Source organism: Protopterus annectens, chromosome 12.part0 (assembly GCF_019279795.1).
Source record: "Protopterus annectens isolate FY-2018-M chromosome 12.part0, PAN1.0, whole genome shotgun sequence".
NCBI lineage: Eukaryota > Metazoa > Chordata > Ceratodontiformes > Protopteridae > Protopterus > Protopterus annectens.
The window spans coordinates 884,371,957-884,398,613 of record NC_056746.1 but is presented as its reverse complement, the minus strand read 5'-3'; the positions used below and the strand labels follow the sequence as shown (position 1 = coordinate 884,398,613).

At 44.4% G+C, this 26,657-nt stretch overlaps 1 protein-coding gene across 1 annotated transcript in view; it reads right to left on the bottom strand.

Moving 5' to 3' along the window:
• Positions 1 to 26,657, bottom strand: part of SDHAF4 (succinate dehydrogenase complex assembly factor 4) — a 779,629-nt gene that overhangs the window by 78,119 nt on the left and 674,853 nt on the right. The gene's annotated exons all lie outside the window — the stretch shown is intronic.

Sequence of the window (26,657 nt, the reverse complement as noted above, 5' to 3'; positions counted from 1 at the left end):
AATGTTCTAGTGAAATAGACCCGATGGGTGAGAAAGTAAATCTGGGTCTGAGCCCAGAGCCCAAAATGGGTGAATTAGATGAAGCCAGAGGAAGGGAAACCAAATCTGTAGATCCCATTAAGGGGCTAGGAGGAGTACCTTGATCTTCATCGCTAATGATTTCTGTAAGAACTTTGGAATCAGAGGTGGCAGGAGAAAGGTATAAAGGAGACTCAGCGGCCAAGGTTGCATTAGATCATCCCAACGTGACTCCCCCTTACAGGAGGATTAGAACAAGAAACTTGCTGCATTTGGTGTTGTGGGGAGAAGCAAAGAGACTTTAACATGTCAGCCCCAATGGCTGAAAATCAACTCCTTTACTGAGGGGTTGATGGACCACCTGTGAGGGAGCAAAACAGACTTGCTCAACTTGAACACTAGTATGTTGGACTTCCCCTTGAATATACTTTGCAGTTAGAAACTGGCTAGAAGATATCACCCATTGCCACAGTCTAATGCCTCTCGACACAGACAGCAAGATCTGGTTCTTCCTTGTTTCTTGATATACCAGGTGACTGCCATGTTGTTTGCCTGTATGGAGATCACGCCTAAGGGCCTGCAATGCTAGGAAAACTGCTCTCAACTCCAAGATACTGATGCACGACTGGCCTCTGACTGAGACCATGATTCTTGGATTGTCTTTCCCAGATAATGCCCTCTCCCATACTGGAAAGCATCTGTGATCATTGTGGCTTGTGTAACAAGTGGAGACTCTAGCTACCAATGGATGAATGTCCTGCACATGTTTGTAGACTCACTGGAAAGGATAAGGATTGTTCTCTGACTGACCACTGAAGGACATGCATGTAAATCTGGCCAATGGCACTAATGTGACTGAAGCAGCCATAGAACCTAAAAGACAAATGACTTTCTGTAGGATAGAAGTTCTAGGGCTTGCTGGTGAAGGGATAAGATTCTTGAAGGAGGAAGCTGTGTTATTTCTAAGATCTCATGTCCAAGGTTGCTCCGATGAACTCCAGATTTTGAAAAGGTTGTAACTTAGACCTTTTTAAATTCACAATGATTTTCAAGTCTATGCAAAGTTGGAGCAAGGAGGCTCTGGCTTGAATGAGTAGAGTCCTGGTAGAGGCAGTAATGAGCCAGTTGTCCATGTATGGGAATACTCTGAACTCTGCAGTCGTACATTAGCTGCCACCACTGCCATACTCCTGCTGAACATCCAGGGGCTGTGGTGAATCCAAAAGGCAGTGCTTTGAATTGGAAGTGACTGGATCAGAGCTGGAAGAGAAGGTAGTATGCATCCTGAGGATCTATAGAGCACATCCAATCATCGTTCCTTAGTAATGGAAGAATAAACTGAACTGTAACCATCCAGAATTTTGTTTGTTTCACAAACTTAAGTCGACTTAGTTTCAAAATTGGACTTCGGTCCCTGTTTTTCTTTGGTACTAAAAAGAATTTTGAGTAAATTCTGAATCCTTTTTAGTCTGGTGGGACCTCTTGGATCACTCGATTTCTTGGTAGTTTCTCTTTTTCTGAAGCAACTGCTTCCCTTTGTGAGGGTGGAACTTTGAAAATTCTTTTTTGAATTGAGGGAGGAGTGTGGAAAAATATGATACAGCCTCTGGTTACTATATTCTGCACCCATTTATCTTGAGTGATGAGCAGCCAGGTTGTTAGGTGAAGGGATAAGCTCCCCCCGACTGCCTCCGGAGTATGAAAGTTGGGCAAACATTCAGGAGTGCTGGAAAGGCTCCTCTGAGAAAAGTCCCCTGAAGCTCTGATTTTTTTGGACCACCTCTTTCTTTTGGGCAACATCCATTAAGAGAACTTCCCTCTCTGCCTCCGGAAGCTCCTTCTTCCGAAGTGTCTGAAGCAAACGTCTGGGACTTATTAAACCACATCCTCTTCCATCCTTCTGATTTCTGGTGAAGGTTTGCTGAGGTGTTGAGAATTTCATCCCCACAGCAAACAGGGATTTCCATCCTTCTCACTTCAGGAGATAGTTTTTTTTTACTTTAGGACCCAACACGGTTGAGCCATCTTAAGGGCCACAGATGAAGGAGGTCTTGAAATGAACCACAAAGCTGCATCCAGGCATACCTCCAAATGGAAATGCCTGTACCAACTGCTCTATTCACACCCTCTGTAGAACTAGAGATAATGGATACAAAGGAATTGGAAAGGGAATGCAGGGTAGCCAAATTGTGAATCAGTAGCCTTTCTTTGATCCATAGATAGGGTCCCTGGAAGAGATATGGCAATCTCCTAGGTCAAATCTCACTGAAAACAAATGACATGTGCCAGATACTTCGACGGTCTCACTGAAAAGGTAGATGAGGTTTACACATGCTTCCTGAATTGGTCCAATGCACATGACACTCTGTTGTGTGGATGGACAGAGAAGCTCTCTTCTGCCAGCTTCTCATAGTGTTAACACTACCATGGAATCTACAGGAGGACCCTTGCTTCATTTGAGTCTATCTTTAGGAATGATCAAAAATTTATCAGGCTTCTTAGGGGTAGATTCTGTCGTGTCTGGTTCCTTCCCAAGCCTGCGAAGAGATTAGGTCTACCATCTCTTTGGCAGGGGGAGCTACCCATGAAGTGCATGGGCCAAATCCAAAAGTTTCAAGCAACACTGACGCCTCTGAAGAAGGATCAAGAAAGGACCACCCCACTCTTTGTCAGCCCAGATTCAGCTGGGGGCTTTCCAGGCACTTACCATTGTCAGATCTGGGAGACATCTTTCACCCTCTAGGATCAGAGAAGGAACTATCAGACTGCTGGAGGGGGAGACATGTCTCCCAGATCCGATAGTGATTGGTACTAGGAAAACCCCAACTGAATCTGGGTCTGAAGAAAATACCTCCTCATTTTGTTGTCCACATCTGCTTCCATGAAGCTCCAGATGGATCTGTCTGACTTAAAGGAAGAAGTAGAGGAAGGAGGCCTGGAAGGATATCTGGGTCTATCCCAAAGAATTGGAGACCAGAGTTTAGGAGTTACAGGTTCCAGTGAAAACCTTGGTGATGTAGTGGATTCAATGACTATCGGGTCTGAAAACAGTTCTGGCTTCACAGGTTTAAGAGTTTTAGCTTAGAGGGACTGGAGCCGATGAAGGCATCAGGTCCAGAAACCTCTTTTTTGAAGACTTGGACTTGTCCTTTTGTGTCTCTATGTCTCGCTTTCTTTTCAGCTTTTTTCAAAGAGGAAGACACAGAAGAAGAAGGGGAAGAAGTAGTAGCCGCTGACTTCCTTGAAACTGGAGAAGGCTTGCCTCCTGTTGGCTGAAAGAGACCCTTCAATATAAACTTGTTCCTCATCTCAATTACAGCGCTCTGCTCAAAGGTTTCACAAACAGAGCTTGGTGTCTCTATGTAAGAGGACCCAAGACAGCAAATGCATTTCTCATGCGTGTCAGAGTTTGGCAGCTTTTAAGGACAAGCAATACACTTTTTAAACCTGAAGGCTTGTCCGACATATTGCTGTAGAAATGATTAAAGTACTTAATGAAAAAATACCTACAAAGATTTTTTTTATAATATGGAAAAAATAGAGAAGAGAAGTTACTACTACTATATACAGTAAATTAGTAAAAAATAAAAGGGGGAAGAAATCTTTAAGTGTGTGTGTGTGTGTGTGTGTGTGTGTGTGTGTGTGTGTGTGTGTGTGTGTGTGTGTGTGTAGAAATTACACACACACACACATACACACATAGAAGGAAATAAGTAATTCCTTCACCTTTACTTACCTAAAATGATAAAATCCTCAAAGGTTCTATGCTTGGCTCTCGTGAGCATCCAGACCGCTGTAGCTTTTTAAGTGGCAAACAAGATCGAAGGTAGCTCATTCTATTCACTGGGATTATGGGTAGGGGAAAAGCCTGAGCACTGGATCCAAAGCTTGGAAGTCACCATGGCTGAATCTAAGGTCAGATCAGAGATCCATCCATTGAGGAATGGACGGAAAAGAAAACACCAGATACAGTGGTATCTGTAGTCTCTTTAGCCCCAGCACCAACATCCTTTGTTTTTTCAAATCAAAGTGCTGGGATTTGTAAGAAGAGAAATCACTTGGTGGAGACAGAAAATCTTTAAATCCAGCCCTCCCCTTCTCCCTCTCTGCTACAAAGCAGTCAGTTACCACAGACGCTACAGACCTTGCTTTGGGAGAAGTCTCAGGAGGGATACCAGTATAAGGTCTGTGGGATGTGGGACTCCAAGGACAGACACAAGCACATAAATATAAAACAGATCATTGCCCTAATCAAAGCACTCAACCCTATGAAACATTGTTGGTCCCCTGGACCTCTTCATGTTGTTATAGACAATACTGCAGTTGTGGTACATCAACAAGCAAGGGGGGACCAGACTGTAACTCCTTTGCAAACTAACAACCATGTTAGCTTGGGATATAACTTCACAGCACAATTTCATACTACAGGTATCCTACATTCTGTGAGAACAAAACTTGTGGCAGACATGATGAATAAGACAAGGGCAGACCCTCATGAATGGAAACTAGATCAAGAGTCTTCCAAGGCCTGACCCGGTTGTGGGGAGTTCCTGAAGTAGACCTATTTGCCACCTCTCTGAACAATCAGCTGGCAAGAATCTGCTCTAGGACTCCATGCAAGAAACCCTGAAGACAGATGTCCTTCCTTTCATTAGACAGAAATGTTCCTGTATGCTTTTCCGCCCTTTCCACTGATATCCAGGGTACTTTAGTATACTGTCAACGACCGCAAGGAAGTTAGGCCTTGAAAAACAATTGGTGGTGAAGCAGCAGCCATGACAAGAAATCTTATGATGGCTACAATCAGTGAGATGTTAGTGGCTCAACTGGAAATGAAACAGTAACCTGGTCAATTACAGAAAGTCTCTGAATGGAGATACAAATAATACAAACTGGAATTTCTGAGGGTAAAGTTACACTATCATTAGAAATATCCAAAATGAAAATGGGACTGGACATAAACAGGCATAAAAAGTATAGAAAATAGGTAAGAGTTAGGTAGAAAGGGATATGTGAACTAGTAGAATCAAGCCAAAAGACTGATACATAGCCTGACTGGATGGAGAGAAAATAAATACAAGTAATTCCTCCTAGCTGGTATGAACAGAAAACTTGAATTTGACTGACAAACGGTTAAGTTTGTTGTAATTAACCTCAAAGTAAAAAAAACATATTCATGATCTTACAATAAAAATGCTTTTGTTCCAAATATTTGAACCTCATCAGATTTTACTATTGAGCATAAAGAGTTGTAGGCAAGGGAAAATATGGTTACAAAGGAATTATGTTAGTTAGCTATGAGGGCGAGGTTATGGCACAGAGTAGATACGGACAGAGACAAAAATTCAGCAAGTAATACACATACGAGTTAAGAACTATGCAACTTGGTAAAGCTAAGAATTGCGCCAAAAAAGGGTAGTTTATAAAGAAGAACATGGACTTAATACTTTCTTAGGCTATCATTAAAAAAGGAGAAAAAAACATTTTAAACAAAACAGCCTAATGCTAGGCATAGCACAGCCAAATGCAGCAATGTGTATTCTAGCTAGCAAGTGGAGATGAAATAACAGAGTAGTAAAAATAAACACTCTCTATGACACTAAAAGTTATTTTTGAACTCACAATACAGCACTTATCTGCCTGGAATAATATTATGTAGAATAGGCTGTTAGAAAATGGAGAGTTTCACATTCTGCGATAAATACCGCTGGTGCGGATTACTGACACACTCCCATATCTCAGGTAAACAGAAGAATCAGGAAAGGGAGACTGGAGTAGTTAGTTCAGTAGTTAAGTTAGTAGTAGTTAGTTCACCTTAACCTGGATATTAACCCAAACAAACTGTCTAGAGGAAATAAAATACTTTTCCAAGTGTTTCAGTTTTGAAGATCTTATACATACACTAGCTTTACAGAAAAATAAAAACATTTACAAAAAAGAACCTAGAATGGCAAAGCTCTGGTCTTACATGAACACTACATGAGAATTAGAGAAAATGGATTCCTATGTGGAAGCAAGGAAAGAATGCACAGCTGTACTGATAGTAGCCAGAGGTACTAAAGTTCCTCTAAACTGCTATACACAGAAAGAGGCCCCTTACTACAGTCGCTGTTGCCCTGGATAAACTTATTTGTGCTTGTCAAAAAGCAAAATTAACCAGAAGTCTATGCCATAGACCCAGCACCTTATAAACATGCTTAATAATGGGAACCATCTAAGAAAAAGAAAAAAAAGATCTGCCATATAAACAGAGTAGTCTAGCATAAAAGGCGGTACCTCAGAAACAAGGTCTTCTAGACTACAGGTGTCTTAAGCAATGGAAGATAAAAGGCAAGTGTTACTCAAAGAGTTTCCTAGAGAGACAAAGGCAGAAAGGCAGATTTACTGCCAGAGAGATGGAAGTATAAGACAGTACAAGAAAAGGCAAACCACTAAAACGCTAACCAAGGATGGTAGCTATAGCTGTATATGCATACATGCTGATTAGTAATATATTAGAAAGATGATGTTACAGTGTTGTGGATAAAACTTTATGGACTAGAAGTTAGCATATTTAGTCTATCAAATGCTAGAAGGTGATCTCCTGATAAATATATATATATATGGGAAATGATCATCTTTCAAAGACATGCTCTGCAGCGTTTCTCCCCAGGCCTCCCCTGAAAATTGGCTTTGTTCCAAGCCAGACTTTCCCGGTAAACAAATGTTAAATCAATCAATCTTCCTCAATGCTGGAGATTGTCTACACAGAAAAAGTAGCTAGCATTTGTATTTGTATATGGCTGTGTGGTATAAAAAGGCAGAATTTCAAAGGACTCACAACCATTAAATTAGTATTGACTGATATGACACTCATGAATGTAATAGTGCCACTATGAAAGTAATCAAGGCTATTGTCCATCTCTAGTAACAGAGTAAAGAGTGGAAAGAGTTGGTGTGGGACATAGGTTTGAGTTGTGAAAATAATATCTTTGTTTAGAGTAGCAAATGATAGGGCATTAAACATATATGGGGTAGTTATGTACTTGCCATAGTGCTGGATCCCTATATCCACAGCTATCCAATACGGCTGATGGGTTTTCAGGCCTCCTATCAGATCTGGGCCAGCAAAACTAATGCTCTAGCCTCAAACTTCTTTAAATCCTCCCCTACCAATAACACAAATGTATGTGAAGCTGCCTTAGATAGTACAGTTGTGTGAGAAAACTTACCGTAGCTGTAGATGCTCGAATGATCACTGCTGCAGTAGCTAAGCCATATGGGTACAGGATACAACAGCTGGTCAGCTGACAAAGCCTTCAGAGCACCTTCCACACACCCAAACCTTTGGTCAACTTGAGATGAGCTGACTAAATGTTAGGTTTAGGTGCCAAGCCCTTCAGAGCTTTCATGCCAGCAGAGAAGGGGAGGCTACAGCCCTGGCAGGACAATGCTAGAAACATAATAAAAAGTCCAAACCCTGGACTAAAACGCATACAAAAAAATAAAGAAGGGAGTGGCTACTGCAGCAGTGATCATTCTACTGTTAAACAACTGTATTAGGTTCTTCATGAGGATCACTGCTGTAGCAATCTTTCAAACATCTACTGTTATGCTAAGTTTTCTTACACAACTGCACAATGTTCCTCACAGGGATCATTGCTGCAAAAGCCAAAGCTATACAGGCAGATTAGAATAGCTTAAACTGAACTGGAGGAGAAAAGATTATGATCCAGGAGCCCATGGACAATGAATGGTCTTAGACCTTGAAAGGAATCTAGTTTACAGTGCTTTGTAAAAGAGTACACAGAGGATCAAGTTGCTGCTTCCAGAATAATTCCAGCATCGGGCCCCTTCAAAAAAGCCACAGATGAAGCCAAGATACTGGCAGAATAAGCCTTGACCCTGACTCAAATTGTTTTGTTGTGGTGGGTATTAAAAAAGTAATAACATGAGATAACCAATTTGAAGTAGTCTATTTTGACAAGTCATTTTTTTCTTGTTTTCACATGAAATGAACAACTAATCAAAATTTCTCAAAGATTTTTATCTGTCACAACAGTATCCGAGTTATCTGTGGACATTCAAGTTACCGAGTATCCCTCATTTTTTATGTTCTGGAAAGAAGAGAGAGATGGATAGCTTAACCTAAGGTAAATGAAAGATTAATTCATAAGGAAATCCTGTCTTTATGGAAAATGTGACAAGGCTGACCTACCTTTTTTTTTAACGTATAAAAGTGGTTGAAAATGCCCAAAAGTTACTAATAACATGTAGAAAGGCACCAGAAACCAACTGGTCCACTCAACAGAAGTTTAATCCAAAATGCACATGATCACAGTGGTTTAAAAGCACAAAGCACATCAAGCACATTAAATGTTGTCTAAACAGTTCCCCTTACGTTTTCGTCTTACAAACTTCATCAGATAGGCATGTACTGTCCCAAAGGCCATGTTAAATACATTTTCAAATGGAAATTAACCAATAAGAAGCATTAATCAATTAAACAATTAACAATGAAGGTTCAATTTAAATGAATTAAAATACAGAATGTATGAGATGAATGAAATAAAACCTGTAACATGAAATCAGTCTTAAAACTTTTGTAATGTAATATGCATCAAGTAGGGTGTATTGTGTGAATTGTCCACATAAAATACTCATTATAAAACAATATTTTATAAAAAACATAAAACCATGTAAAAAAATGGTAAAATAAGGTAGCATGAAATATCACCATCTAGTGGAAAAAGCAAGAATGATTACATAAAATATATAAATATTTAAATATTTATATAAATGTTCTATAATTAATTTTTACATTATATTATATTACATTAAAATTATAGAACATTTATATAAATATTTAAATATATATAACATGAGTATTTTATGTGAACAATTCATACAATACACCCTACCTTTATTAAATTATCACTTAAGACAGGCACATTAACAGAAAACAAACCATAATAATGTTTTTTCATGCATTATACGTTGCACATGTTTTCTTTCTGTATAGCAGTCTCATGCATTCCAACTTTATTCTGCATGTACTGTTCCCACAGCTTCCATTTATTTCTATGTAATTTGCTCTTTCCCTTTTCTAAAGATTTCACTTCCAGTTATTTTCTCTGTCTAACAATATTCAATACTTCACTTACAACTGGTTTAGATTTTGATTTTCTAGTAAATGCTTTTCTGGCAGCCAACAGCATTAAACACAATGTCTAGTCAAATGAGATTCTGTATTCCAGCTCAAAATGATCACTACCTCAGTTACAAAATTTGCTTCCCAATGTTTCTGACAGAGTACTCTGTAGGGTAGTTTTAAAGTCTGCCAGCTCCTCACACTCCGAAAAACATGTTTCCAGTTACTCCTCTCTTTCCCATTTAGCCTCTAGAATTTAATGTCCACCTGGGGAAAAAATTGTTTAAGTCTACTCAGGGTATAAAAATACATTTGCAAATACTCCCAAGCAAAAATCCTAAACCTTTTAGACTTTCTTGTATGCTTGGGACCCATGCATATGCCCACTCATGTTTTTTTTGTAAATTTCTTTTCCAGTCTCTCTCCCCAATCTTTTGAAACCTACTCTGATTGATTCTTAGAGTTATCATGCAATATTTTATGTGCCCTACTAAGTATCCCTTTTTTAACAGTAGCTTCTGTTCTAGGCTTGACTAAAAACTTTTAACGGAGCTGTTCTTTCACTTAGGACTCCCCTATCCATTTCTCTTCACCTATACTCTGATATCAATCACTGGTAGGGAAGGCAATCTCTAATCTGCAGTGCACTTGACCTCATCCCACTCTTACATTTCCCTCTCAAGTTATTTACTCCAAATATCTTGGACTTTTGGCAGTTTTCAATAGGAAATTCCAGCAGCATATTGCCTATTTTCTGTACTCCTACCTGCTGTCATCCCTATCGGCAAAATCTCCACTCTCATTCCCATGCTGACTTAGAATACTTTCTGCAACTTTATGAATATATTACTCTCTATGGATTTTGTCATTCTCCTTAAGCATCTGCATCCAAAAATCATGCTCTCTCCTTATTTCTAACCCCCCCCCTTATTCATCATCCCTTTCCACTTTGATTTCATACGTTTTACTACTTTTACGTATATGAACCTTAATTGCATAGCTCTAAAATAGCCATACAAATAATGTAATCCTAACCCAACTTGTTCTATTGGGAGAATCAACTTATCAGACTTGCTTCCCACCCTCTTCCTATTCCAAATAAATTCCTTCATCTCTTTATTAATTTTAGTTTAACAATTCTCTGATTGATAAAAATATGCCTGACTTGTACACAAAATAAAACTTTTACTATCCATATCCATAAGCAAGAGTTTCCAGTCCTTGAATTTTTGTATCATCTCTTGTTTAGTCTCTTCCCACATATCCTTAACTGCAATAACAGAATATTTTTTTAATCCATACACCTACATGTCCCCATAAATATGGGTATTGCTGAACCAATTCATGTGTGGGTACATAATTTACTGCTATAACTACAAGTTATGTACTCACCATAATGCTTGATGTATGTGGTCCATCTCGCCTCACATTCTTACTCACGGGTTCGGAGCTGAACATCGGCTCCGACTCGGTCAACTTATATTTTTCTAGCACAAAGTCTCTAATTGGCTGGGCTAACCTGGTATCCCATGTTGCACCACTCCACAACCCCAGATTTAGTTTGCAGCAGCTCATAGTCACACCTCATGCACAACCACAGTTCAGAAGAGTAGAACACTAACCAGGGCAGCAAAGAAAAAAATAACCAATACTGAAGGATACTGAACAAATGTCGCCTCCAAATCCTCCAGGAGGGGGGAAGGTGGGAGGGAACGTAAGAATGTGAGGCGAGATGGACCACATACATCAAGCGTTATGGTGAGTACATAACTTGTAGATGTTATGTGGTCCAATCTCACCTACATTCTTACTCACGGGACAGCGTCCTTAGCACCTCTATCTTGGGAGGCTCAATGGAAGATGCTCCTGAGAACAGTGGAACCAAAGGAAGCCCGGCCCCTAGAAGCCACGTCTAATTTGTAATGAGTAATGAAGGTGTGGGGAGAAGCCCACGTGGCCGCAGCACAAATTTCATCCAAGGACAGTCTGGAGTGATAAGCTACTGAAGCTGAAACAGCCCTGCTGGAGTGAGCCTTGACAGGGAACGGTAACTCTCTGCTTGCTGACGAGTAAATGTAGGAGATGCAGTCAGAAATCCATCTGGAAATTGTAATCTTAGAAACAGGGAAACCTGTTTTATTTTCTGAGAAGGACACAAAGAGTTGGTCAGACTTACGAAGTTGTTTTGTCCTGTGTAAGTAAAACGAAGCTGCCTGTGTACGTCCAACTGATGAAACTTAAACTCCGCCTTGTTGGAAAATTGAGGAAAGAAAACTGACATCCCAAAGGACTGATTGAGGTTAATGGCAGAGGTTACCTTCGTAAGGAAGGTCAGATTAGGTCTCAAGGAAACCCTGTCCTTATGAAATATTAGATACGGGGATTTTATGGACAACGCTTGAATCTCCGACACCCGTCTGGCTGATGTAATAGCTATTAGAAATGCAGTCTTCCAAGACACAAATTTTAATTCACAGGTGGCAGCTGGTTCAAAAGGTGATGACGTCAGGGCCTGTAACACAAAATTTAAATCTCATGGCATGATGGGTTCTGACACAGGAGGCCGAAGCAACAAGGTGCCCCTCAAAAAGGCCTTCCATAGCTTATGAGCCATGAGAGAAGGTTTGTAAGAGGTATGAAAATTAGAAACAGCGGCTAGCTGAACCTTAATGGTAGCAGGAGCAGAACCCTGCTGAAAAAGAGTGAATAAAAAATCTAAGACAGCAGGGATGGGGGCTGTGAAGGGATTCAGTCCCTTGGCCTGAGCCCAAATAGAAAATCTTTTCCACTTGCTGGAGTAAATCTTCCTGGTAGAAGATTTATGAGAAGAAGATAAAATGTGTACTACCTCAGGTGAAAAACGATGAAGTCTGACTAAAGATGGAAGTGGAGTAGCCAGGCTGTCAACCTGAGGGTCCGCAGGGAGGGATGGGACTGTCCCGACATGTGTGTCAGTAGGTCTGGTGCTGGGTCCAGAGTCCAAGGACTGTCCACTGCATACTGATGAAGAAAGGAGAACCAGACTTGGCGAGGCCAGTGTGGGGCAATAAGAATCATCTTGCTTCCCGAGGAAATGGCTTTCTGGATCACTCTTGGTAGCAGAGGAAATGGAGGGAAAGCATAGAGCAGACCGGGAGGCCAATCGTAGACTAGAGCGTCCATAGCAAGGCTGAACCCACCTGTTAAAAATCTGCTCCACAACCCGGCGGTTCAGGGACCACTCGTAAGGCATCAGAATAGATCTGCTCAGCCTGTCTGCTATCACATTGGCCTTCTCCGGAATGTGCGCTGCCACTAGGAACCGTCGGGAAGACACTGCCCACTGCCACACTCGCATGGCCTCTCTGCATAGGGGGTAAGACCTGGTTCCCCCTTGCTTGTTCAGGTACCACACCACAGACATGTTGTCTGAGTGAATTGCAATTGTTCCTAGGGGAAGAGAGCTCTGCAAGGCTTGCAACGCCAGTAACACCGCTCTCATCTCTAGAACATTGATGTGCAGATGTACCTCGTGATCCTGCCAGGTGCCTTGGACCGTTCTGCCCAGATAATGCCCCCCCCCACCCTATCTGGGAGGCGTCCGTGGTCACTGTGGCAACGGGAGTCATAGAAATAAATGGATTCCCTTTGTTCAAGTTGGTGGAACACAGCCACCAAAAGAGGTCCTGTTTGCACCAATCGGCGAGTAGGAACAGATGGGACAGGGGAAGTTTCTGAAAGGACCACTGGGCAGAGAGAAGCCACTGCAGAAGCCTCATGTGTAATCTGGCCAGGGGCACTAACATAATGGTGGCTGCCATGGATCCCAGGAGCTGTAGGACCCATTTGGCCTGAACCTTCTTGAGGGGTAGCAACGCGCGAACCTGACCCTGCAACACCTCTATCCTTTCTTGAGGCAGGAACGCCCGCATGTAAACGGTGTCTAGCTCTGCGCCTATAAATGTGACACGCTGTGAGGGCAGCAAGGCAGACTTTCCCCAGTTCAAGGTAATTCCTAGTTGATGACAAAGGGCAATGGTCTTTTCCCCTGGCCTGAATGAGAAGATGCCTGGTGGTGGCGGTGAGGAGCCAGTCGTCCAGGTATGGAAACACTTGGAATCCTTGACGTCTCAGGTGAGCTGTCACCACTGCCAAACACTTGGTGAACACCCTGGGGGCTGTGGTGAGGCAGGGCAGGAAACTGGAAATGACTGGCTCCCAGCCGGAAGCGTAAGTGACTCCTGGATGCCCTTTCCATTTTGATATGGTAGTAAGCATCCTTGAGATCGATGGAGCACATCCATACTTCTTTTCCCAGTAACGGAAAAATGGACTGAAGGGTGACCATTCGGAACTTGGACTTTAAAACGTAGCAGTTCAGTCGGCTGAGATGCAAGATGGGTCTCAGGGTCCCCTGTTTTTTTCGGCACCAAAAAGAGTCTTGAGTAAGTCCCTAATCTGATCTGGTCTGAGGGGACAGGTTGGATGACTCATTTTTCCAGCAACTTTGAAATTTCTAGTGTTGCGTGATCCCTTTGACTGGGTGGAACATCTGGGATTCTCTTGGGTGGAGGAGGGTCTGACAATAAGGGGATGGAATAACCTCCGGTAACTATACGAAGCACCCATCGATCCTGAGTGATACTTGCCCAGGCTTCCGGGTACAACGAAATGCGGCCCCCGATTGGCTCCGGAATAGCACAGTCGGGCAATACATCAGGGACGATGATAGGAAGGCCCGCAAAAGGAATCACGGTCTCCCGAATTGCGAGGTCCTCCTCTGCCCCTAGGGCGGCGTCTCCCAGAATAGCCACCCCCTCCTCTGCCTCTGGAGGGGGACTCACCTTGACCAGCAGGGAAAGACTTCTGTGACTTTTTGAACCACATTTTTCCTCCCCTCTGAGCCTTGGGGTAAGGCCTAGATGGGAGGGAAAAATGGACCCCTAAGGCAAACAGGGTCTTTCCCTCTTGCTCGCATCTGGTGAGGGTGTCTTTCACTTTGGTCCCAAAGAGTGAAGACCCATCAAAGGGGGCGTCAGTGAAGGAAGACTTGAAGGCCTCCGCGAAATGACACAGGCGCATCCAGGCTTGCCTCCTGAGGGCTACACCTGAGCTAGCTGCCCTGCTCGCCCCTTTGGCTGCATAAGATATGAGCCTCATGGACGAGTTGACAATCGAGCCAAGAGTAGACAACTGGGCGTTAACCGTCTGTGTTAACGCCTCAGGTATGTTACCCATTAGAGTATCTCCTAACTCTTTAAGGAGATCTCTCTGGAGAGTAAAGTGACATAGTAAAGAGACCGAAGTGTGAACCTCGCTGAAGAGCAGGTACACTTCCCGTACCGATCCATACTCCTGGACTCCTTGTTAGGAGGATGGATGGAGGAAGAAGACTCGGCTACTTCCTGCTGAGTGGCCGCTGCCACCACCATGGCATCCACAGAAACCCCTTTGGACAGGAACTCTTTCCCAGGGGGAGCTGACAGAAATTTATTAGGGCGTCTTGGTACAGGTTCCACCAAGTCAGGAGTCTCCCACACCCTTCGACAGATCAAATCCAGGAGCTCATCGAAGGGTGAAGACACCCAAGGAGGCGGAGGGTTGAGCCTCAAAGGCCTTGAGGAATACAGACTCCTCCTCAGAGGGGGTTTTGGACGACCAGCCACCTCTCTGCCTCAACATCTCCAGGATGTCGGAGAAAGAGACGTCATTGGAGGACGACTTGGGGGACCCCTCTGACTCCTCGAGGTCGGTATCAGAGGTGAGGGACTCATCCTGGGAGTCTATGTGCTTCCTCTTGCAGAATTTCTTTCTTGGGGGCTTCTCAGGCACAGACTCTGAGGGGCCCTCAGAAAGTTGGGGACTGCTTATGGGGGTATCCCCAGACCTTGGGGCTCTTCCGTCAATCAATAGGGGGACATCAAAGGCGCTCGCCGGCGTGGAAGGGGATGGAATGACCAATCCGGGTGATGTGACTGAGGATCTGGCCAGTACGCTCCTCATGGCTTCGAAGGCGGGTCCCCCCGAATCCGAGGATCGACCAACCTCCGATGCCAAGATCGGAACTGAAGTTCCCCGAGCCGAAGCACCGAGAGGGAGGCTCGGAACCGACAAAAGTCCCGAAGTATCCCCCTCGGGCCCGACAGAGGAAACCCTGGTTCCGAAACTAGAGGACGGAGCCGACATGGTAGGAGCCGACGTCGACACCGATAAGGCCTTAAGAGGTATCGGAGCCGGCAGAGCATCACCCGGAGCAGAACACTCCGGCTCCGAAGACAAGGGGGTGCTCGGAGGATGAAACATGGGTGCACTCATCGGGACTGGCTCCGGAGCCGACTGGGTCGGAGCCAAAAATAATTTCGCCAAAACCGGCGACTGCAGGAGCCTCTGGACCACCCTATCCACATCCAAATCAGAGAGTCTGGAGGATTTGGAGGAGATAGAAGGTGACTGTGATCTCCTATCTGGAGATCCTTGTCTGACACTAGGAGACCGGCTCCGAATGGGCTCTAACAGGATAGATAGGAGCCGAGGCAGATTCAAGAATCACAGCTACCTCCTGCGGCCCCGAGGACAAGGGAGCCGAGGAGGTCGAGTCCAATTTGGTAGTCGTCTCCGGAGGCTCCGATGAAACAGATGGAGCCAGAGATCTTTTCTTAGCCTTAGAAGTCTTGGTTTTAGACTGTGAACCAGAGGAAGAGTCCAAGGACTCCTCAAAGGAAGGCTTAAGAAGACCCTTCAGTATAAGTTTATTTTTTCTCTCCTGTAGCACCCTGGGGCTAAAAGCGTGACAAAAACTACAGGACTCTTGTAAATGTATCGCCCCCCCCCCAGGCAGTATACACAAACACCATGTCCATCTGTTATGGACATCTTGTAGCTACATTTCGAACACTTCTTAAACCCGGAGGGTTTGTGTTCTTTTTGATTCTTAGACATAACAGCCAAACCACAGTACACAACAGCACAGAAACAGGACTGTAGGCCACAACGGATAAGGCGGGAAACTACCGCTAACAACAGAAGACAGAATCTCTAAGTTAAACGATTCTGACACAACAACAAGACACGCACTCAAGCAAGGGACAAATGCTTTCTTCAGGCAAACCACACAACGGAGGGAGGACTAGGTCCTCTAACTTAAACGGGCCTAGCCCGTAAGAATGGGGAGATACCACAAACAAAACACTCACACCACAAAAACAACGATAATAACAAGCAAACAGCTATTAAAATAGCTTTTGTGAAGAAAAAAAGAAGTTATGTACTCACCATAACGTTCCATCTGAGTAGGTAACTTCATTTGTCTGCAACCTGTGGGTATCGGATCCGTCCTCGGATCCGAGCCGGCAGCTTTACCTAGCTAAAAGATCTGAGCTCCTAGCTCCTCCCCCTACCCATAATCCCCTGCTACACATCCCCCATCCTCAGATCGAGTTTGCCTATAAAGACAGAATGAGCAATCCTAACCCATGGTTAAGAAGCACGAAACTGGTTAGGGGGAATGGAGGGGGGGGGGGTCGGTTGCAGACAAATGAAGTTACCTACTCAGATGGAACGTTACGGTGAGTACATAACTTCTTTATCTGAAGTAGTTAACTTCATTTGGTCTGCAACCTGTGGGGCAGAGTCCCCAGCTACCTAGAAACCTTGGGCAGCCCTCAAGGAAAAATATTCCGGAGCACAGCGGAGCCAAAAGAAGCCCTGCTCCTGGATATCATATCCAATTTATAATGGGGAAATTAATGTATGAGAGGAGGACCAAATAGCTGCTGAACATATGTCGTCTACAGGGACTCTAGACCAGAACGCTGCAGAGGTAGCTATTGATCGGGTTGAATGAGCATGGATTCCCAAAGGTACCGGTTTGTTTGAAGCTAAATAGGCCTGAATGATACATTGAGAAATCCAGTTGGCTAATGTAACTTTGGTAATAGGTTTACCTAAAGAAGACTTGGCAAAGGACACAAACAATTGATCAGATTTGCGGTTGGTTGCTGTCCTGTGCAAATAAAAACACAGTTGTCTATGTAAATCCAATTTGTGTAATGTGTATTCCCCTTTGTTCTGGAAATTGGGGAAAAACACTGGCAAATTAATAGACTGATTAATATTCGACTCAGAGGCTACTTTAGGGAGGAAGGAAGGATTAGTCCTGAGAGAAACTCTGTCCTTATGAAATATTAGGTAAGGGGGTTTCATACAGAGGGCTTGAAGCTCAGACACTCTCCTGGCTGAAGTTATTGCAATCAGTAAGGCTGTTTTCCAGGATAAAAATTTCAACTGAGCAGAAGCAGCCGGTTCGAAAGGAGGGCCCGTCAAAGCCTGTAGGACCAATGTTAAGTCCCATGGTGGGACCGCAGACTTAACTGGCAGTTTTAACAGAAAGGCGCCTTTTAAAAAGTTTTGCAAATCCTGGTGGAAGTCAGTGATCCTACATCGTCCCCAACATGAAAATGAGAGATGGCTGCCAACTGTACTTTAACCGTAGATGCACTGGCTCCCTGATGAAAGATATGGGACAGAAAATCAAGAATCGTGGGAATACGGACAGTAAAGGGGTCTAAGCCCCTGTCTTTGGCCCAGATGGAAAAACGTTTCCATTTACTACTGTAGATTTTTCTGGTAGACGGTTTGTGTGCTGCTACCAGAATAGCTTTCACTGGTGACGATATACCGGGAGTCCTTGCTATCAGTGGAACTGGATCAACCAAGCCGTGAGCTTGAGGTCGCCAGGTTTGGGGGTTGTAATCCCGCAGGATGAGAAATTTGATGCGGAATGGGATCTAAGATCCAAGGAGGAACTACACTGTGAGACCGCAGGTAAGGGAACCAGATCTGGCGAGGCCAGAATAGGGCTATGAAGATTATCTTGCTCCCCAACCGATGGGCTTTCTGCAGGAACTTCATCAAGAGCGGAAGCGGGGGATAAGCATAAAGGAGACCGGGGGGCCAAGCATGAACCAGAGCGTCTCTGGGGCTCTCCCCTATTGGGGGAATTAGAGAGAAAAATTTGCTGCACTTTGTGTTTGACGGAGAAGCAAAAAGATCGCAGCAAGGTAGACCCCATTTGAGGAAGATTTGTTTCGCTGCTAACGGGTTTAGAGACCAATGGTACGGTGTGAGGATCCAGCGACTTAGCTGGTCTGCTAGGATGTTGGTCCGGCCCGGAATGTGCGTTGCTACCAGAAAGCGGTTGGTGGAGATCGCCCATTCCCAAACTCTCATAGCCTCTCGGCAAAGGGGATAAGATCTGGTTCCTCCCTGTTTGTTGATGTACCAGACTACAGCCATGTTGTCTGTCTGAATTGCAATAGTTCCCAGAGGAAGAAGGTCTTGTAGGGCTTGCAACGCCAGAAGCACCGCCCTCATCTCCAGAACACTGATATGCAGAACGGTCTCTGAGGGAGTCCACGTGCCTTGGACGGTTCTGCCCATAGCATGCCCCCCCACCCGAGGCGAGAAGCGTCCGTGGTCAAAGTGGCTTGGGGCTGAGGCATGACAAACGGTCTCTCCTCTCGAAGCTCCTGGGAGTGAGTCCTTGCAAACCCTGCTCAAGGGAATTGGGGTGTTCAAGGGGTGCAGTAAAAGTGACCATTGGACCTGAAGAGTCCACTGAAGAATTCTCATGCGCAGTCGCGCAAGGGGCGACAGACCGATGGCTGCCGCCATGGAGCCCAAAGCTCTCAAGACTAATTCCGCAGGTGGGGCTGGGGACTGGAGAATTGCAAAAACATGAAGAGACAAGCTGCGCAACCTGTCTGTAGTTAGAAAGGCCTTGGAGTGGCGTGTATCTATCTTGGCCCCTATAAATTCCAGAACCTGCACAGGATGAAGGAACGATTTTTGAAGGTTTACAGTAATACCCAGATGCTGAGTAAGAGCTAGGGTATAACTCCTGGCAGAGCAGAGCTGATGCCTGGTGGAGGCGGTGAGGAGCCAGTCGTCCAGGTATGGAAAGACCCGAATGCCCTGAAGTCTCAGGTGGGCTGCGACCACTGCCATGACCTTGGTGAACACCCTGGGGGCTGAGGTGAGGCCGAACGGAAGAGCCCTGAACTGATAGTGACTGGCTCCCAGCCAAAAGCGGAGGAACCTCCTGGATCGTCTGTCCATTAGAATGTGGTAGTACGCATCCTTGAGGTCTATGGAACACATCCAGTCGTTCTCCTATAGGAAGGGGAGAATAGATTGCAGAGTGACCATCCGGAATTTCTCTTTGGGAATGAACAGGTTTAGAGATGAGAGGTCTAGGATAGGCCTCAGGCACCTCTCTTTTTTGGCACTAAAAAGAACCTGGAGTAATTTCCCAATCCGGACTGGCCTGGAGGGACGTGCTGGATGGCTCTTTTTTCTAACAGCTTCGAAATCTCTGAAGCTGCTGCCTCCCCCTTTGATCGGGTGGGACATCGGGGAGGCATTTCATAGGAGGGGGAAGACTCAGAAAGGGAATAGAATAACCTCTGGATATAATTCGGAGCACCCACCGATCCGTAGTAATGGACTCCCAAGTTTGGAGGTGCTCTGACAGACACCCCCAACTGCCTCCAGAGAGGGACAGTCGGGCAAGCCCTCAGGGCTGTTGCGTGGGCCTCTCCGAGAAAGGTTCTCGCGACCCGAGATTCCTTGGCCCCCCTCTTCCTCTGGGCTGGCGTCCACCCTGTCCTCCTCTGCCTCTGAAAGACGAGGGGTCCGAAGAGGGATGGGACTGCTGTGATTTCCAGAACCACATCTCCTTTTGTCCCCTCTGGTTCCTCGAGAAGGACCGTTGGGGATTAGAGAAGCGGATCCCAACGGCAGACAGCGTCTTCCTGTCTTTTTCGCTTTGGACCAGCGTGTCGCGGACGGTCTTGCCAAACCATGGCATCCACTGGAGAACCTTTAGACCATGCCAGCCTATCAGAAGGGGGACTAAGTATCTTGTCTGGTCTTCTGGGAATTGGCTCCATGGTGTCCGGCTCCTTCCAAGCCCTGGAGGTAATTAAGTCCACCAAGGGGTCAGCCGGGAGGGACACCCAAGAAGTAGACATGCCTGCATCAAATGCCTCCAGGAACACAGACTCGTCCGAGGAAGGTTTTTATGTAGACCACCCTCCTCTGATTCGCAACATCTCCATGATGTCTTCAAAGGAGACATCCTCAGGGGGTGACCTTGGGGAACCTTTCCCTTCCTCCAACTCTGTCTCTTCTGTGAGGGACTCAGGGGAGTCCAGGTGCCTCCTTTTGCACTTCCTTTTGTGAGGAACCTCCTCGGTGGGGCTATCCGAGGAGGGCTCACCCACAGGGTCTTGTTCCTCTACGGGAACCAACTGGAGCGCCAATGCAGGCTGTCCCTGTGGCCGGATGACAGGCCCAAATGCGCAGGGGTGATGGATGGATCCGCAGCCCGGACTGAGGATCTGGAAGTCTTCGACAGCACCCTCTCCACTATATCAAACACCGACGGCGAACCGCTCTCCCCAGGCTCCGAGAGCAGCCCCCTCGCCTCCGATGCAGGGATCGGCATCGGAGCCGAAGCAGTCGGACCCGAGAGGGAAGTGTGCTCCAACCTAAACAGCGCCGAAGACACAGTTCCCCCCCACGGATCCGATGCTCGGCTCTCGGCCCCAAGAGCTAGGATCCAACACGCTCGAGGGCATAGTCGGCGTCGAAGTAATCAAGACTGTCGGCGCCGACTGTTCCCCGGGTCCGAAACGGCACGGATCTGAAGACTCCGAAACCCTAAACCGGGATGGAGAAGGAGTGATCGGCATTTGAGCCTGCAGGAAACGACGCATCATCCAGTCCAAATCAGTGTCGGTTAAGCTTCTGGTGGATCTGGAGGAGGTCGTAGAAGCGGGCCTGGAGGGCCGCCTCGAGGACCTCGAGGGAGACCGGTACTCCTCTCCCGGCTCCGGGGAAAAGCAAAGAGAATGGAGCCGAGAATGAGGAGAACCAGAGGCCCTCTTAGCGGGACTAGCTACCTTCGCTGGCAGGGCTGAGGGATGAGACTTAGCCCGCCTTTTATGCCTGTGCCGGTCCTTATCTCTCCTTTTTTCTTTGGAAGAGGAAGAAGAGTCCCCCTCACCCTGAGAAGCAGAGGGAGTCTGAGTCCCCAACAAAGGAGGGGGATTGAAGGCACGGAAGCCGCAGCCGCGACCGGTGCCTTAGAGGGAGAGGAGGAAGAAGAATCCAGGGGCAATAATCCCACCAGGATTAGCTTGTTCCGCCTATTCCTGATAGCCCGGGGGGTTGAAAGCCGCACAAACCTGGCAGCTGGTGGATAAATGGGCCACCCCCCAGGCAAACGCACTGAGTGTGGCCATCGGCTGGTGACAGCTTATGACCACACTCAGTGCATTTAGAAAAAATGGCTTTAGGCCCTTCAGCCATCACACCACACACTCACGCACTAGGGGGAGGGAATTGAAGTAAATTTGAAGTAAAATTACCACAACAAAAATACGCTAAATATATTAGACGATAAAGGGGGCTAAACAATACACACACACCAAAGAAATTTTAGAAAAAAACGATTTTTAAAGGTTTTTTTAAAATTGGAAAACTCTCACCTACGCCTAAGAGCTCGTCTCTAGAAGCTGCTATAAGCCGCGGCAAACTAGATCTGAGGATGGGGGATGCGTAGCAGGGGATTGTGGGTAGGGGAGGAGCTAGGAGCTCGGATCTTTTAGCTAAGTAGAGTTGCCGGCTCGGATCCGAGGACGGATCCGGTACCCACAGGTTGCAGACCAAATGAAGTTAACTACTTCAGATGAACAATTTTCAGTGAGAAAAAGAAGTTTTAAAGCTACTTAGCCACAGCCAAGCGAGACCATGTCCTAGCTACACGAGCGGCAAACGAGATCTGGGGTTGTGGAGCGGTGCAACATGGGATACCAGGTTAGCCCAGCCAATTAGAGACTTTGTGCTAGAAAAATATAAGTTGGCCGAGTCGGAGCCGATGTTCGGTTCCGAACCCGTGAGTAAGAATGTAGGCGAGATTGGACCACATAACATCCTTTGTTTCATTTTCATTTATTTTATATCTCAAAATAACATGAAACTCTCAAAATGTTCCAAAACACAGCAATGTCCCTTTCTAGATTTTTCCCATACAAAATATCACCTACAAACAAAAGACTATTTTTCTTGATTACAGTACAAATTGCATCCTTAAATTTCGGAGTCACTTATTTTATTTGCCAATGGTTCTATATATAAATCAAATAAAAAAGGGGAAAGCAAACACCCCCACCTGGTTCCTCTGTTTAAACATAGCTTATCTGACAGGTACCATCCCACCTTAATTCTTGCATCTGATCAGTTACATATCCTTCTAATTAACCCTATTACTTCATCAGGGAATGCAAATGTTTCCATTGTTCTTTTCATAAAATCCCAGTTTACTCTATCAAATGCCTTTTCTACATCAAGACTCACCAACAAGAGGGCTATTTTCTTACTTTCTGCTTCCCTCTGGATAATCATTATTCTATTTATGTTGTCAAATGTTAGCGTTCCCTCCACAAAACCATAATAATCCATATCCATCAATTCTGGCAACACCTCTCCTAACAAATATAGACATAAACACTTTAAAATTACAGTTTAAAATTGAAATGTGTTTATACGAAGCTGCCTCTGATGGGTCTTTAGCCTTCTTTGAGGATTCTGACACTTCCCCTCCTTTTATAATAAAATTAAACAAAACCTTACAGTTCTTTATCACTTTCCTCCCTCCTAACTTCCAAACTTCCACATGAATACCCTCTCTTCCTAGAGAGTTCCCTGCAGACTGACCATACATTACTATTTTTATCTATTCTTCTCCTATCTTACCTGTTAGTTACTGATACTCATTTTCCTCTAACCTTGGCATAATTAGTTTTTCCATAAATATTTCCATTTGTGCCTTTTCTTGGTTTCCACATTCCTCTGCTTTATACAAATTTTCATAAAATTCACAAAATATCTCTAATAACGCTATTGGATCTTTGGTTACATATGTATATATATAAAAATTAAAAAAAAAAAAACTATTCGCAAACATGCGAACTTAGAAACTTGCTACTTCAGTTAGCCAACTAAAAATGCAACATACCAGTAATTTGGTGTTCAATTAGTCTTTATATATTAATGGCAAATAAGCCTTATGCTTCGGAGATTACATATATGTTCAAGATAATATTAATAAATATTACATCAACATCTGAGTGTTTTCATTTGTTTCATGGTTACAGGTCTAACTTCTTCAGAAATGTGACTCAAGTTGTGAGACTATAGAGTTTTTTAGAAGAATAGGTGGGTGTGTGAAGCTAGGGATTGCTTGCATCACTTCCTTTCTTTTACTGCGCATCTTATATAAAGGTCCCCAGTGAAGCCAGGAATTGCTTGCATTCCTTCCTCCATTTTAGTGCGCAACTTACATTAGGGTTCCCATTAAGACCTGGAGGAATGTCTGCTTTAAGCTTAACTTGCCAACCCAGCTCCCTTACCTCTGTTGTATTCCCCTAAAAACCTGTCCGGGCTTTCCAATACTAGGAATTTGAATGGAGGGTTGTTTGTGCAGGTAAAAGTGTGCCTAGCTAGAGCATTATTCTCCTCTGTTTCTTATGGACTATTTATGTTCCTTTATTCTGTCACGGAGTTTTCTAATGGTTTTACCTATACAGAAGGAATAGTAGGAGGAACAGACAGCCAAGTAAACCAGGTTAGTGGAGTGGCAACTGAAGTTGCTATTTAACAAAATAGTGATGTTTCTAGACTGCCTATATTCAGAGTACTCAAGGATGGACGGGCAGCAGTTACATACCTCTGGGTTGGTGGGCATGGTTAATAATAGCACTGCCTCTTTTCTCTAACACAGTTTTCAGGGAGTTGGTCTTTTGGTAGCAAAAAACAGGGGCACCTCCTAGCACTTGACCCAGTTCCTGGTTATCTGAATGAGATCTCAGTTTTTCTCTATGATCCCTCTAAAACTCTTGGTATCTCTTAAGATAGAAGGGGGAATCTAGGGGGTGAGTTCCTTCACTTGTTTGGGTTTTGCAGTGAACCCTGCTTTCAAGATGGGGGGAAATTTGGACTGTCTGTTGGAGTGAATTTCATTTTCCACTGTCTCCAGTAGGTGTGGAGGGTAATGCATTTCTAGAAAAAGCTGTTTTAGTATCTGGCTTTCTTTGAGGAAGGATTCTTCCTCTCCGATTACTCTGCCAAGTCTAATGTACTGGCCCCTGACAATATTCCTTTTCATGAAAGGAGGGTGCTGGCTGTTATAGTCCAAGTACCTGTTTCTGAATGACCCTTTCCTATAAATGCTGGAAGTGAACTTTCTGGTGGGGGCGTCTAGGGTCAGGGAAATGTCCTGGAACTGCAACTCATGCCCACTGCCAGACATTGTAAAATCCAAGAAAGGAATGCCTTTCTTTCATGGTCATCATGAAATCTTTGAGTTCAGTTTCTGTGTCTTGCACATAAAAAAATATATCATCTATATATCTCTTATACAGACATACTTTTTCAAAACCTTTTAGGTGTTTAAGTATATCACTCTCCCAGATGGAGAGCACCAGATTCACATAAGCTGGGGCCATTTGGCCATTTTGGCTCCCATAACTACTCCTTTTTGCAGGTGGAATATTTCCACACTGAAAGCAAAAAAAGTTACTGTGTAGTACAATACCGATCCGCTCACAAATGTTGCTGATTTTCCTTCTACTTAGGGTATAGTGTTTTTTCATGTAATTAGCTGTGAGGGTGATGTCTTCCTTGTGAGGGATGTTAGTGTATAATGCCACTACATCCAGGATGACCAGTTTCTAATTTCTGCTGGAGACTTCGTACTGGTGTAGTTGGATGAGTAATTCCAGAGAATCCCTTAAATATAACTCAGTTCTGTACTACTGGATTCAGGTGGAAGTCTATGAACTGAGAAATGTTTTCTGGTTTTGTTTGTTCTTCTATAAGAAACCATACGTTTGAAAGGAGGATCGGTCTCACTTTTCTAGGTCTTGGGTAGCCCAAATAACTTCCCTAAGCTAGGGCTGTACACCATTAGGAAGTCAGATTCCTGCTCTGTGATTTTTCCTTGCTGCAACATCTCCAACAGCTGTACATCTATAGCTAGAAATTCATCTACCACTTTTTGTTCAGAACAGGTTTCGTAACAGTTGTCATTTTCTAACTCCTGCTTCATACTTAATGTATTCAGCCTGCTCCTTTATAATATTGTAACAATGCCTGCCCCCTTGTCTACTTTCATAACATAAGTTATGTACTTACAATAACTTGGTATCGGTGTTGTTCATTATGCATCACGAATGGGTCCACTGATCCAACTCGGCCATTTCTTCCAGACATACAACCTCAGCCTCAAACTCCTCCCTCCCCCATAATGCCTCACTCCTCTTCAAACCCTCAGATTAAGTTTGCTGCCCCTTCATAAAAAATGGTCAGACTAGACAGACAAAGAAAACGACCAACTGGAGAATCCAAATGAGGAAGCAGTGGGTTCCCTTAGCCTCTAAATCACTCTCAGCTGTCAAAGGAAGGTAGAAGAGTGAGATGTGATGCATAAAGAAATTGGACAACACAGATACCAAATTATGGTAAGTACATAACTTCTAATCTGATGTTGCCCATTTCATTATGCATCACAAATGGGTCAGGGTCCCCAGCTACACAAACCCTGGCAGGACCTCAAGGAAGGATATGGCTGAGCACCATGGAACCAAAGGATGCTCTGTTCCTGGAAATAATGTCCAACTTATAGTGAAATACAAACTTATGAGCTGTAGATGAAGTAGCTGTGTTGCAAATTTCATCAGCTGGAGTTCTTGCGGAGAAGGCTGATGAAAGACATACACCTGGTAGAGTGGGGCTTTAACTGGATGGGGAAGTTGCTTGCCTTGCTGAAAATACACTACAGAAATACAATCCGTAATACATTTGGCTAACATGACCTTGGATACAGCCTGATCTAACCTATTTGGGGAAAAGATAATGAATAACTGTTCAGATTTTCTATGAGATCTAGTTCTGAATAAGTAAAAGTGCAACTGACTGTGCACATCCAAAGAATGTAGCATGTATTCACCTTTACTGGAGTAGTTAAGGAAAAATACAGGCAAGTACATAGTCCGGTTAATGTTCGCCTCTGAATGAAAGATTTGTTCCAAGAAAGACTCCATCTTTGAAAAAAATTATATACGGAGGTTAAGAAGACACAGCTTGCAATTCTGATACTCTTCTAACTGAAGTAATGGCCACTAGAAAGGCAGTCTTCCAAGACAAAAATTTTAACTCACATGAGCTAGCAAGTTCAATGGTTTCTGGATAAGTCCCTGAAGTACCACTGTAAGATCCAAGGGGGAGAAGGGATTTTAATTGGACGCCTGAGATCAAAAACCTCTTTCATAAAAAGCCCAACATAGCTTAGAAGTGGAAACAGTACAGGGAAAGCTAATGTCCTCCCTACATGGAAATTCGTGACACCTGCAAGTTGCACCTTTACAGTGGAAAAATTAGCTCTGTTCTTGAAAAGCAATCTTAGAAA